The 14,660-nt window shown below is 43.6% G+C and overlaps 2 non-coding genes across 2 annotated transcripts; both read right to left on the reverse strand.

Moving 5' to 3' along the window:
- Window positions 1–11,757: 11,757 nt before the first annotated feature.
- TRNAM-CAU (transfer RNA methionine (anticodon CAU)) lies at window positions 11,758–11,829 on the reverse strand. The gene has a single exon. It is a non-coding gene; the product is annotated as a tRNA-Met (tRNA).
- A 65-nt stretch (window positions 11,830–11,894) lies between these two features.
- On the reverse strand, window positions 11,895–11,966 carry TRNAC-GCA (transfer RNA cysteine (anticodon GCA)). The gene has a single exon. It is a non-coding gene; the product is annotated as a tRNA-Cys (tRNA).
- Window positions 11,967–14,660: the final 2,694 nt, after the last annotated feature.

Genomic DNA, 14,660 nt, shown 5'->3' on the forward strand with positions numbered 1-14,660 from the left:
GCGGAGAGAAAGTCAGGCCCCTAGGAAAAATAACGGTACCCGTGGAAGTCGGCACGTGGTCTTGTGTGATCAGACTCAACCACGACTTCCTGGTGGTCACGACCCCCTCCCCATACAATGCCATAATAGGGCGGCCAATGACGCATATCCTGCGGGCGGTGGTCTCCACCTACTATTTGGCCATGAAGTTCCCTACGGACTTCGGTGTAGGGGTAGCGCGGGGCGACCAGCTCGAGTCCCGCAAGTGCTACGTTGCTGCCTTGAAGGGAAAGACCAAGGCGGTCGGCGACTTCAATCTGGAGTGGCCCGCGGAGCAAGGCGAAGAACGAGCCTCGCCCACAGAAGAAACAGTCGCGATCCCGACCTCGCCTACGGACCCAGCTCGCGCACTCCAGATTGGTGCTTCTGTCAAAGAACCCCTACGGGCCGAACTGGTAAGTTTTTTACTCCAAAATTTAGATATTTTTGCATGGTCCGCGGCCGATAGGCCCGGTATTGACCCTGGTCTTATAACTCACAAACTTAACACTGACCCTTTAGTCAGACCCGTTAGACAGAAGAAACGGAACTTAGCCCTAGAGCGCTGGAAAGCGATCGACGAGGAAGTCGAGAAGCTCCTCGCGGCAGACTTTATAAGGGAAGTCCATTACCCGAACTGGGTGGCCAACCCTATGCTGGTGAAAAAGGCGAACGGCAAGTGGCGCATGTGCGTCGACTACACCGACCTGAACCGAGCTTGCCCGAAAGACTGCTTCCCCCTTCCTAGGATTGACTGCCTAGTGGACGTGACCTCGGGACATGAATTGCTAAGCTTCCTGGATGCCTACTCAGGCTACAACCAAATCCGGATGGACCAATCCGATGAGGAAAAAACCAGCTTCATAACCGAGTTCGGTCTATACTGTTACAAGGTCATGCCCTTCGGGTTAAAAAACGCTGGGGCGACCTTTCAAAGACTTGTAAATAGGCTGTTTCGGCCCCTGATCGACAAAATGATAGAGTGCAATGTAGACGACATGGTCGTCAAAACACAGTTTTCACAAGAATTAATACAAGACTTAGATTCTGTCTTCCAAATCCTGTGTCAGTATAACATGAAATTGAACCCCAACAAATGTGTCTTTGGCGTCACCTCGGGCAAATTCCTGGGCTACGTTGTCAATCGACGCGGTATCGAGGCCAACTCGGACATAATAAAAGCCATCCTAGATATGAGACCACCTCGGAAAATAAAAGAAGTCCAGAGGCTAAACGGCCGCATAGCCGCTCTAAGCCGCTTCATGTCCAAGTCGGCAGATCGTTGCCTACCCTTCTTCAAAGCAATCAAAGGCAAAGGGTTCGAATGGACCCAAGACTGTCAGCTCGCGTTTGACGAGCTAAAAGGCTACCTCGCCAGTGTGCCAACCTTAGCTAGGCCCGAGGAAGGCGAAGTCTTAGAACTGTACCTCTCGGCTAGCGCCGAGGTGGTCAGTTCGGTACTAGTAAAGGAAGCAGACCGGGTCCAACGACCCATATACTATGTTAGTAAAATCTTGCAGGGAGCAGAGACAAGGTACCCGCAGATAAAAAAGCTAGCGTATGCACTGGTGGTAGCAGCACGGAAACTCCGCCCGTACTTCCAGGCTCACACCGTCATCGTCCTGACCGACAAACCTCTGAGACAAGTTTTACTCAAACCCGAGGTTTCCGGCCGACTGACGAAGTGGGCCATCGAACTCAGCGAGTACGATCTCTAGTACAAGCCAAGAACTGCCATTAAGGCCCAAGCCTTGGCAGATTTTATCGTAGAATCCACGTTTAGCCTTGAAGCCCCCGAGCCGGTCGAGCCCGAGATCCCCAGTTCGGGCGAACTCGAAGCTCCCATGCCAAACGAGTCCGAACCCCATGAAGTAGCAGTCAGTGTGGCATCCCTCCTAGTTAGACCAAGCGCGAACTGGGATGAGGAGCCCTGGATCCTTCACGTAGATGGCTCATCGAACCAACAAGGCAGCGGGGCTGGAATAGTGCTACGCGGCCCGAGCGGAACAAAACTGGAATACGCACTATGCTTTGAGTTCGCGGCGTCCAACAACGAGGCGGAATATGAGGCACTGATAGCCGGGCTAAACCTAGCGCACAAGGTCGGAGCAAAGCACATGGTTATCTGCAGTGATTCCCAGCTTGTGGTCAACCAAGTTACAGGCGAGTACGAAGCCCGCGAGCTCACTATGATTGCGTACTTGGCAAAAGTAAAGGAAGCTCTGCTCAACTTCCAGTCACACTTCATCAAGCAAATCCCGAGGTCAGAGAACGCTGAGGCCGACGCCCTGTCCCGACTGGCTAGCACGAGCCACAACGCCAGGAGAACCGTGTACGTAGAGGACTTACCTCGGCCCAGCATTCTCGGTGGGGCAGAAGAGGTCGCTCCCGTCACCGAAGCAGAGCCAAGCTGGATCGACCCACTCGCGAGCTTCCTGTTAGACGGAACCCTCCCCGCGGACTGCAACGCAGCCAAGAGGGTGCAGCGCCAAGCAGCCAAATACGTCATGATAGACGAACGGTTGTACCGACGATCCTACACGCTCCCCTATCTGCGATGCTTGCACCCAGCCGAAGCCGAGCTGGTACTCCGTGACATCCATGAAGGCTTGTGCGGCGGACACCTGGGGGGCAGAGCCCTCGCCCAAAAGGCACTTCGACAAGGATACTACTGGCCAACGATGAAGACAGAGGCAATCGAGTTCGTCAGAAAATGCGACAAGTGTCAGAAGCATGCCAGCATCCACCATCAGCCCGCTGCCGACCTCAAATACCTCACCAGCCCATGGCCCTTCGCCCAATGGGGGATCGACCTCCTGGGGCCATTCCCACTAGCGACAGGCGGGAGAAAATTCCTAGTGGTGGCAGTAGATTATTTCACAAAGTGGATAGAAGTCGAACCCCTGGCAATAGTTACAGCCCGAAACATACAAAACTTCTTTTGGAAGAACATTGTATGTCGCTTCGGGCTACCTCGGGTACTGATCTCCGACAACGGCAAACAGTTCGAAGATATCAAGTTCCAAGAATGGTGCCGAAGTATGGGAATTAGTCAGAACTTCACATCGGTCGCACACCCACAGGGAAATGCCAAACAGAAGTAATGAACAGAGCCATCCTCCGCGGACTGAAAGCGCGATTGGACCGAGCCAAAGGTTTGTGGGTAGACGAACTACCAAGTGTTCTATGGGCACACCGAACCACGGAAAAAACCGCCCCAGGTGAGACCCCCTTTAACCTCACCTACGGCACCGAAGCAGTGATCCCGGCGGAAATCGAAGTGCCTACGTTGCGACTAGAAGCGTACGACGAACAAACAAACGAGGGTGAGTTACGCACCAACCTCGACCTACTGGACGAAGTGAGAGACCTCGCGCACATCCGAACTGCGGCCTACCAACAAAAGGTAGCTCGGTATTATAACGCGCGAGTAAAAAAGAGGAACTTCCGCGTCGGCGATCTGGTTCTCGTAAGGTCATGATGCCTAAACCCGGCGTAGGGAAACTTGGACCAAACTGGTAAGGACCCTACAAAGTAAAGAAAGCACTCGGTGGGGGAGCATACGAGCTTGGAACCCTAGAAGGGAAACAAGTACCCCGAGCATGGAACGTTGTCAACTTACGAAGGTACTACCTATAGACCCCCAAGGACAATACCCCGAAGCCATTTCATGTCAGAAAACGAACTGAAGAACCGAAATGGTCAGTTCGGCAAAAAACATAGCTCGAAGACAGGACAACCAGTACATGAACAAAAAGCCATTTCATTTCAGAATAGATGTGTACATTCAAAAAAAAGAATGTACATTTTATTTCACAAAGCCAAGGGCTACTTCATCATTATCAGAAGCCACTTCGACAACACCCGAAGGACCTGCCTCCCCCTCGGAGTCCGGCTCGGCATCCGCAGCATTAGCCATCTCTTGATTAATACGCGAAGTGGATATGGCGCTGGTATCGAGGTCGGGGTACGTATTCCGGATCATCCACCGGCTTAGCTTGAAACCCCTCTTGTAGGAGTCCACCATCAGATCATCGAAATCCGGCGAAGCGATATAATCATTGACAGCTTTCTTCTTCGCATCTTCGATGCCTTGAGAGAAGATTTGAGTCCTCTCCCTGATATCCTCCTGAAGATACTCGACCTGGTGCTCCAAGTTCAGCTTTATTTCCGCCATACGCTTCATCACCACTCCCATGGCCTCGACATCCCTCTGAGACCTCGCCTGCCTAGACCGCGCGAGGCGAGTAGTAGCCTCAGCGGCACGAGCATTCTCCTCGGCAGTTCGAGCAGCCTCCTCGGCAGCTCGCGCCTGCCTCGAGCATCTCTCCACCTGGTTCGCCAAGGCGTGAATGGAAGAGTTCACCTATCAAAGGAAAACGAGATCAAAGGAACGAATAGAAGAATAAAAGCCGAACTCTAAAGAAGGGAGCACTTACCACCATGGCATGAGTAACAGCACGGCAGGCCACTTGGTGAAGAGGGAGCTCGATCCACGCCGCAACTTCCTCGGGAAACATCGCCTCCTTACTCCGTTGAAGAGCATGAACAGGCGACAGCACGCTCCTGAAGTCCCCCGGGGCCTCTGAGCCTGATGGCCCAGCTCGCGTATGGGCGGACTCGGAGTAGGCGGGAGCCCCCGTGTGTGTGGTTTCAGCATAAGGAGCCCCCGCCGGCTCCTGCATAGGAGGAACCATCTCGGGCTCCTCTGCCGGATAGTCCGGTACCTCGGGCTCCGCACCCTGGGATGGCTCGGCGCGAGCTCGCTTAGCCACCCGTTTTCTCCTCTTCATGCCCTGGAACAAGTGCCCACCTCGGGTCCCTCGAGAGTCCATCGTACCTGCGAAAAGGAGTTCGGCATCAGTAAGACACGTAAAAGAAGAGCAAGACAGGATCACTAGGGAAAGAACCTACCCGAACTCAGGCCCGCAGCAATAAGCTTGGCCTCCGTCAGATACCGTTGACAATCCAGCCCAAGCCGCGCCCATTGCTGGAGGCCCTTCGCCGTCTCCTTATCAAGTGTGACGCCGAAATCGGGAGCGGCCATCCCCCAGCCGGTCTGAAACGGCCACCCCAGCGCACTTCGCACCCCGAAATAGTCCCGCTTCCACGCCGGGACCTTTTTAGGGAGTCCGTGTAAGAGCTTGAAGCCCGGGCGAGGAGACAGGTAGTATGCCCGCCTACGCCTAGGAAGGGGACCCACTTGTTTTTTCAGCATTAAAATGGAGGAGAAAACCTCCAGATCCAAAGGGAAGCTCTCGTCACAAAATAAGGAGATCGTCCCCACTAAATTTCTAATAGAGTTCGGGTGAAGCTGGCCGACCATCACACCGAAGTGGTTTAGAACCTCGACGAGAAGAGGATGAAAGGGCAGCCGCTGCCCCGCAGCAAGCTATTCCCGGAAAATCTTGATCTCATTAGGACCGTGTTCCCAAGGGAAGCTGCCCGTAGGGATGAAGTAACCGTGCTCCCCGGGCAAGTCGTAGTAATCTATGAGGGATTGAAGTCCCTCAGGCGTCATAGTCGAAGGGCCGAACTGATCTACAACCCGGCCACGACGGGAGGTGGACGCCGACCTACCCGAAGCACCTCGGGCTGCAGGCCCGACCCCTTCCTCAGGACCTACATCGGTCTCACTTGAACTACCGGGGGATGCAAACTGGTTCATAGAACCTACATCAGACCCGCTTGAACAGTCTAAACCCTCCGAACTAGACATTGGGAAACGGAACGGGATTCCAAAAGCACTCACCCGGGAAGAAGACTGAAGCAGACCACGAAAGCTCAAACAAGCAAAGAACCTGGGACGCGAGCTGAAAAGCCTGGACGCGAACTGAAACTTAGGCGCGAGCTCAAGATGTACAACAGTAGCAAGGACGCCCCCCCCCCCCCCCCGCGCGCTATTTATATCCACAGCGGCCGGAAAGCGACGGCCCAGATCGAAGCCAATCCAACGGCCCACAGCCGCGCTAAACCGCACGTCTTCCAAGACCAATCAGCGCATGTCTTTCCAAAACTGACGGAGCGTCGCGCACGTCCTGTCAGAGGACGGGTGTCAGCACGCACCTTCTCGAAACTGACGGGGTGTCGGCGCACGTCTCCTCGCAATAAAAGCGTCTGCAGCCCAACTCTCGAACAACTGCCGTCACGTCTCCCAAACGCGCGCCCTTTTTTGTAAGTCAAATTAAATCGAGTGCCCTCAGCACGGACCAAAACCCTCCTACTACCTTACGAACTCCCCGCGCCAAGACAGGACCGTTGTCACAGGGAGTGGGGGGCAATTGATGATGGGAAATTTGGCCCGACCTCGCAATCACCCGACACATGGCAAAGGCAAGCAACTCGGGACAGTAGAGTGCCCGAAGCGAACATTGGAAGCAAGTCCAAGCTCACTACCAAGCCCGAACTCCAGACCGCTCTACTGAGTTCGAGCTCCCTACCAAGAGTCCGAGTTCCCTCCAAGGAACCCGAGCTCCCTGTTAAGAGCGAGCTCCCTGTTAAGGGTCCGAGCTCCCTAAGTAAGAACCCGAGCTCCCTAAGTCCAAGCTCCCTACTGGGAGTTTGAGCTCCCTACTGAGAACCCGAGCTCCCTGCAAGGAACACGAACTATACTGGGCCCCAAGCCTCACAAAGCTGACCCGAGCTGGCCCATGGCAGCTCGGAACACTCCAAACCGAACTCAAGACACCTCGCTCGCCACTCCAACACTTCGCTTCCGAAACACCAGGCTGACCAAACGTACTCGACACCAAGGACGTCCGTATCCAAGGGCGACACACTTGACTGATTTGGGATCTGACGCCTAACAGCCGCACTTCAAACGGCTTCCTGCTACCGCCACCTGCAACCGTCGTCACTAGCCGTAGAGATGGCTCCGACAAAAGGGGCAGTGGCGGTTCTGTCCGGCCAGAGGAAATGACATCCGAACTGGCAGGAGTTCAGAAGTAATCATGCCCGATCTGACGGAAGCCTGGAAATGAGTGCGCGAGGTGGTTATAAAAGGCTCCTACCCCCCAGGAACGAGGTATGCTAACTTTGCGCTATCTGATTTATTTTGCCTTTGAAGGATTCTAACTTGAGCTTCGGAGCCCTTACGCCGGGTTCTCCCCGGAGCTTCTCTTCTCCTTCCGTTTCAGATCCCTGTTACTCAGTTCAGAGGCAAGATCATTGACAGATAAGACTGGCTAGATTGTGCATCATCAACGCCCGCTGTCACGTCTCCCAGCGGCGTGTTTTTTAAAATTTTGAAATAACGCGCATTGTCACGTCTCCCAGCATTTAAAGATAGATTGGCGCGTTTCCTGACTTTTTGGCACTCGAGAAACCCGGAAATCTCCTGACGAACGCGCACTTCGCGCTATCAGTCAACCAGTTCGAAGTATGGGTCAAATCCACCCGCCACCTCGCGAACTCCCCATGCCAGGGCAAGCCCCTTAGCGCGAGGAGTGGGGGGCAATTGATGAAGGAAGACTTGGCCCGACCTCTTGACCACTCAACACGTGGTAGAAGCAACAACTCAGCACGACAGTTCGCTAAGGCACGAGCTCCGAGAGGAGGAACCAGTAGTTCGAGCTCCCCAAAAGGAGCCCGAACTCTCCCTTTGACCCCGAGCCTTACGAGGAGCGCAAATGGCAACAACCCGAACTAGCCCGCCCTAGGGTAGTTTGGGCCACACCTCTATCGGAACTTAAGACTTCACCTCGCACACCACTCCAGCACTTCGTCTCCAGGATGCCGAACTGAACAACCGTACCTGACCTGACACCAAAGGAGTCTGTATCCTGAGGCGACACACCTGACTAACTTAGGATCTGACGCTTGACAACCGCACTTCAACGGCCACCTGCCACCACCACCTCCAGTCACAAAGACGGCTCCGACAAAGAGAGCAGTGGCGGTTGTTTGCCCAGCAGAGGTGATGACACCCGAACTGGCAGAAGTGCAGAGGTAATGATACCCGACCTGACAGGAGCTTGGGAGTGAGTGCGCGAAGTGGTTATAAAAGGCTCTCTTCCCCCCCAAGAAGGAGGTATGTGATAACTTTGCGCCATCTGGTTTTTTATCTTGCCTTTGAAGAAATACTAACTTGAGCTTCGGAGCACTCTCACCGGGTTCCTCCCCGGAGATTATTTGCTTTCTTCTCCGTTTCAAGCACCTTTTACTCCAGCCAGAGACAAGGTCATTGACAGGTAGGACCGGCCGGATTGCGCTCCATCAATTATCATCCACATAAGCTTAGAGTCAACAGAGATACGAATCAGGGCAGTTCGTGGCTTACTTCAAGTAATTGGTTTGTTCATTGAGGCATCGGTCTTTATGCAAGCTAGAGTTCCATTCCCAATCGGCCCAAGAGCATGATCATTGCAAGCTCATCTCCTCCACCACCTCTAGAGGTGAGTCCCGTGAGACTAAAGGTGATTGGCGTACTCTCTAGCGATGAGTACTGAACCAGAGATGTTGGTGCCAGTGTAGTCAGTGTAGAGAGGTACAGTGCTCCACCAATCAGAGACAAACAACAAAGGGGCGGCTCGATAGTTGGCAGAGATGGAGAAGATGAATCAAGAGCTTGGGAGCCCACTTGCCGTACCAGATGAGGTAGATGTTGATTGGAGAGGAGAAGACAGGACTCATGTGGTGGTTTGAGAACGACCCAAGTACAAAAATCTCAATCTCGCCGGAATCTTCATTATTAGACACCGTCGACGACCTTCCCGAATCACTATTCCTTCCGATCGAAGAACTAGAAGAATCAGAATCCTGTGCTGTGCTGTGCTGTCCACCTTGGTCGTAGATGACGTCATATTACCCCTAAAAACTACTGATCTCCCTCTAATACATTGGTCGTAGATGAGGTGAACATGCGCTCGCTCGCTCACTCATTTTGGGAGGACTACTCCCTTCAGAAAATAGTCAAACATCTCTCTTTAACCTCGTTTGCAACAATTGCCCCCGGTTCTATCAAGATTTGGAACTTACTGGTTGAAAGTGCATGGCTTTAATGTTTAAAATTTCCACAAGAATGGTCCAATGCAAATGGTGATTTTAGGGCAAAATGTAGTACATGCAAGGAATGAATCTATCCAACACAAGGTAAATGGAGGCACGAATCTAAAGAGATATGATCTCTTGAGGAGGGTTCCCTTTTAAGGTAACTTGAACTAGAGGAATCTTAATGATCTCATTGTAAATGGCTTGCGGAAGGAGATTGTAATAGTCATCAATTTCTTTCATCAGTTTGCCTCCAACCGTAAAAGAAAGAACAATATTTCTTGGTTACAAGAAGAATCTATTGGCCAATGGACATCGGCCTTATCTTTGTCATTGAAAGCACAATTCGACAACATTTCATAAGCCATTGATCCTTGGAAGGATTCGGAACGCACCTTGGACCTACAAAAGCCCTGGGTCCATATGGTATTTGTGCTAAAATGTACCAACACTTTTGGGCTGAGATTGGTGGAGAATTAATATCCTTTATTCAAGATTTATTTGTTCATCTTGAGAAAATCCACCAGATATATGGAACCGAGTTCATCTCTCTCTCTGTATATATATAAAACTGAAATGTATACGTAAGAAGGCCTAAGGAAGGATGAGGGAAATGGAATTTAACACTATTTTTTGCTTTTATTTTCTTAGAAATCATAAAAACACTACATTAGGACAAATCTTCCAACTTCCTCCACTCTCTCTTTCTCTCATTTTCACCAATCTTTTAACCAGTATTTGACCATATTCAAGTAGGTAAAGTTCAATGGTTAGCAGGGAATTCCCACAAGATAAAGTCCAATGATTAACAAGGAGTTCCCACAAAAAACACTGTTCACATCGTTCGAAAGGTAAAATTCGGTGTTCGTTCTATTCTGTTCACTGTCCTTGCGTCTCCACTTCCTTCTCCGATGCCGGTGTTCGTTCCAGTGCACTTATGATCTTTTTATTAATCAAATTAAAAAAATAAGTGTAATAAACATGGATTATTTTTATTGAGAATGAAAATAAAATACATAATTTAGAACTGACCAACAACGAAATATAAAAATTGATAATAAATAGGTTAACTTTTGGGTTAAATGTGTTAACCTTTAATGTGATAAATAAATAATAAAATATAAAAATACAAAAATGAAAAAATACATAAATTTTGCATATAAAAAAGCATTCAAACGCATGTATAATATCATATATTTATCAAATTAAACACAAAGTAAGTGTTATATATCAGAATTATTTTTACACATAAAAATACAAATAGTTATAGAAAAATTGAACACATCTATAATTCTATATTTACACTATTATCGAAATATGAATAAGATTGTGGAACTTTCTTTTGACTAAAATACTCATTCTTGGACTTAGTCCCTATTTAATTTTAAATTTTAAGTTGTAAATTGAAATATTGTTTTTCACCTCATCCAATTTCTTCTATTTAAATCTTATAATTTTTTTTTTTGATACATGAACAAAAGAAAAAAGATACATCAAAAAGATAAAACACTACAAAAAGAAGAGTCTAGCCAACCAGGTAGGCATGTCAATGATACTTAAAAGTCGAAACTTAACAACTCGATCCTATTATTACATATGTGGATGAGGTGTTTATGTAATCATATTTGAATTTTGCAATCTATATCTGATTAATAATAAAAAATATATAAAATATAAAAACAAAAATAAAAAAAAAATAAAATTTATAAAAAATTGGATATATTATTACTATCATTATCATCATCTAAAATTAATTGCTACATGTAAAGCACGTGCACACTTATTAGTGAGTAAAAAATGTATCGTCACATCATACCTTTGATCATAGGTTTAGTATGCCATTACTAAGGTTCTATTTAAAAAGGACTTTGTGTATTGGGTTCTATATATGCAGGGTGTTTGGTACCGTTTACGTTTATTCAGTAAACGTTTATTGATGGTGCCACATAGGCGCCATCTCAGCATTTTCTCTCTTTTTCGCTCTTTTGCATACATCGAAAATGTAAAAAAGTGAACTTTGGTTTATGTGCATGCCAATTGTTTGTAGAAGTTATTTTTTGAAGCTTCCACAAACGGCCAGGCGTTTATTCACTGTTATGCTAAAATGGCGCCTAGTTGTCATAAACGATTGCAATTATTGTATTTCTCGGTTTTACTAGTAAATAAAGTACAAACGTTTATTCAATAAACATAAATGGAACCAAACACATACATGGTTGTTGAAGAGGTGTGCAACCAAAGTAGTTTAGGCCTTTAAACCAATATAGGTTTCCCTACCTTTCCCTTCCTTTCCCTAAAAGCCTTAAGGATGTTGTTATAGTACCCAATCTGAAAAAAAAAAATATTATACCCTGGACTCGTTAATTTCTAACAAATAGTAAATTGAATTTCAAGTAATTTCACCAAAAAAAATCATGGTAAAAAGGATACCCAATCTGAAAAAATAAAAAAAAAAATATTATCCCCTGGATTCATTAATTTATAACAAATACTAAATTGAATTCCGAGTAATTTCACAAAAAATAATCATGATAAAAAAGGGTTGATGTCGTGATGCTCGATGGGAACGATCTCTGCAGCGAAATGGCCTAGTAACCAAGACGATCCATGCCACTAATCACGCTCTGGTTGAACGGTCACGAATCATCCACCAGACTTTGATTCCTGTCTCCTTACAACTCAAGAAGAAAATTGGAATTTAAACAGAAGAAGAAAATTGGAAAAAATACAGCTCGGAAGCCTTTCTCTGAATATCAGAGCCAGGTTTCGATCCTGGGACCTGTGGGTTATGGGCCCACCACGCTTCCGCTGCGCCACTCTGATTCATTGGTTATATGTGTGTTTAAAATATACTTGGTATTGAATAGTTCTCAAAAAACAATGCGAAAAGGGCCCAACCGGGTTCGAACCGGTGACCTCTTGATCTGCAGTCAAATGCTCTACCACTGAGCTATAGACCCCTTGATATTGCAAGACCAAAATATTTATTCTATTGAATCTATTCCAAACTTTAAATTCTTTCCCCAAACAGCCCAAGCGCACAAATAAAATAAAACTCCCGTCAGATCAAAAATTGAACAGATAGACAATGAGAACAATACGTTAATAAAAGATAAAGAACTGTGACGCTGATCTTGATTGATCTGGACCATTAATTTGAATTCTCTAGGCCCAGAGATAAAATACTCGTAGACTAGCTACTAGTGTACTAGACATGTTAGAACTAGAAATTCAAATGACATCGTTTAGAATTTATATATATATATATATATATATTAAAACTGGTCCTGCCATGTCAGCATAGCTCTCTTTGAGAGAACTTATTTATCTATTTTCTCATTTTTTTAAATTTTTTATTTTTTAATTCCATGTTATTTTTGAAACAACCAATGAGATGCACTTTCCCAATAACCTAATTAATCTCTTCTCCTAAAATTACTCCTAAACTACCTCCCTCACTTTCTCTAAAATTATCTCTAATTCCTATTTATCTCCAAAAATATCTCTAATTTAGTAGAGATTTTCTCTCCTAAATTATCTCTAATTCCTATTTATCCTCTCCCCTACTTTTTATCTATATCTATCTAACCAAAGGTTGGATTAAAAATTTAAGAATTATTTAAATATTCTAACAAAATTATAAAATAACTTTAAAATATTTATTAAAAACACAAAAAATAATTTTATATTTTTACAAAATATATGACAAAATTATGTACAAACAATTTAAATTACGTTTTCATTGATTATCGATTTAAATGTTTTTTAAATATTTGATAATATGTAATAGCTTTAAATAAATAAAATTCAAATAACAAAAATTTTAAATATTTTTCAAATTATTTAAATATTTATCATAACTATATTTCAAATAGTTAAAATAACGAAATTATGTAATCAATTTAAAAAATTTATTCAAATTAGAAAAATTATATAATCATAGCATATTATAATTATAACATAATAGTTAAATTAATAATAATTTAATATATTACAAATTTAATGATGAAATTATGTAATCATAGTATAATTTATGATTTTATGAATAATTAAATTCAAAAAATAATTAATATTTTAAAATTTACATATTTTACATATTATTTAAGTATTTAAATAACTAAATATTTTAAATAACTAAAATAAATATAAAAAAAATATAAAAAGTAGAAAAATAATTATAACATAACAATGAAATTAATAATAGTTTAATATTTTTACATAATATTGTAAATAATTAATTTCACTTATATCAAGTAATAATTCGAGAAAATACCTTTCAAAAAATAATATTTATTAATAATAATTTTAAACTCTTAATATATATTTATTATATAATTATATATACTAAAATTAATAATTATTGTCTTCTGTGATAAATGTATTTTCAATAAGTATGTACAAATTTATTTTGTTTAGTTATTTAATAGAAAACTTTCAATAATTATTAGAGATTAAATTACTATTATTGAAATTTTTAAATTTAATTTATTGTACTTATTGTATTTATTGTTTTTTCTTATAAGTTATTGATTAATATTTAGTAGAGATTAAACTATTATTTGAGATTATATTATTTATTGACTAAATTAATATATTTTTAGTACTTATTGTATTTTTTGTAATTTCTGTGATTATTGTAGTTTTCATTATCAATATATTTTCAATAATTGTGTATTTTTTCTATAAATTTTCAATAATTATTTGGAGGTTAAACTATTGTTATTTATTAGAGATAAGACTATTAATTTAGCTAAAACTATGAGTGTTCATGAATTGGTTCGGTGCGGTTGTAGGCTATTTGGCCCACCAAATTGACCTAGTCAGGTTAGGGAGTTGGTCAGCTGAAACAGACTAACCTTTTGTCAAAACGATCCACTCAAGTTGTATTGGTTTGGGTCGATGTTTTGGTTTGATCAATTTGTTCAAAAGATTTAAACTTAAAAATTTAATTTAATTTTAAAAATTACAGTGCAATTATTAAATAATAAATTTAAAAATTAGATTTATGATATAAAACATTTTATACTAAGAAATATGAGAAAATTCTCACTTTTCCATATTAAAAATTATATTTAAAATATAAAATATTAATATATATCCATGGTTAGGTCATTCAATTTTGGTCGGTTTACAAATGGCCAAAGTGAAACTGATCCAACTTAGTCAAATTGGGAAATTTTTGAACCAAAGACAACCTAAAATACTAGAAAACCGACCAATTCGGGTCGAGTTAATTGGGTTGTTTGGTTTTATCAGTTTGATAAATAAAGCCAACTGAAATTAATAATTGTTATTTTTGTATTATAAAAATTTTATTAAAAGTAGTATATAAAATATGAATAATTATTAATTATTTAAAAAGTTGAAAATATAAAACAATTGTATACTCTTATGTGTTTCTATTAGGGTCATTTATTAGAACACACTTTTAGGGATGTCAATTTTTCCCATCCCCAACAAGGACCTGACTTCCCCAACCCAATGGGGCTGGGGATGGAGATTGTTTTGGTGGGGTGGGGGGCGAGGACAAGGATTAATAGGAATCCTTGGTTGAGGTTGGGGTCGAGGATGGGGATTGAGGTCCGATTGAATGGAAATTTATTAAATCTTTCAATTAACAATAATAGAAATTTACCATGTGGTTGATACTCAAT

This window comes from Nelumbo nucifera, chromosome 2 (genome assembly GCF_055504915.1).
Source record: "Nelumbo nucifera cultivar China Antique chromosome 2, China Antique-T2T, whole genome shotgun sequence".
In the NCBI taxonomy this organism is placed as follows: Eukaryota; Viridiplantae; Streptophyta; class Magnoliopsida; order Proteales; family Nelumbonaceae; genus Nelumbo; species Nelumbo nucifera.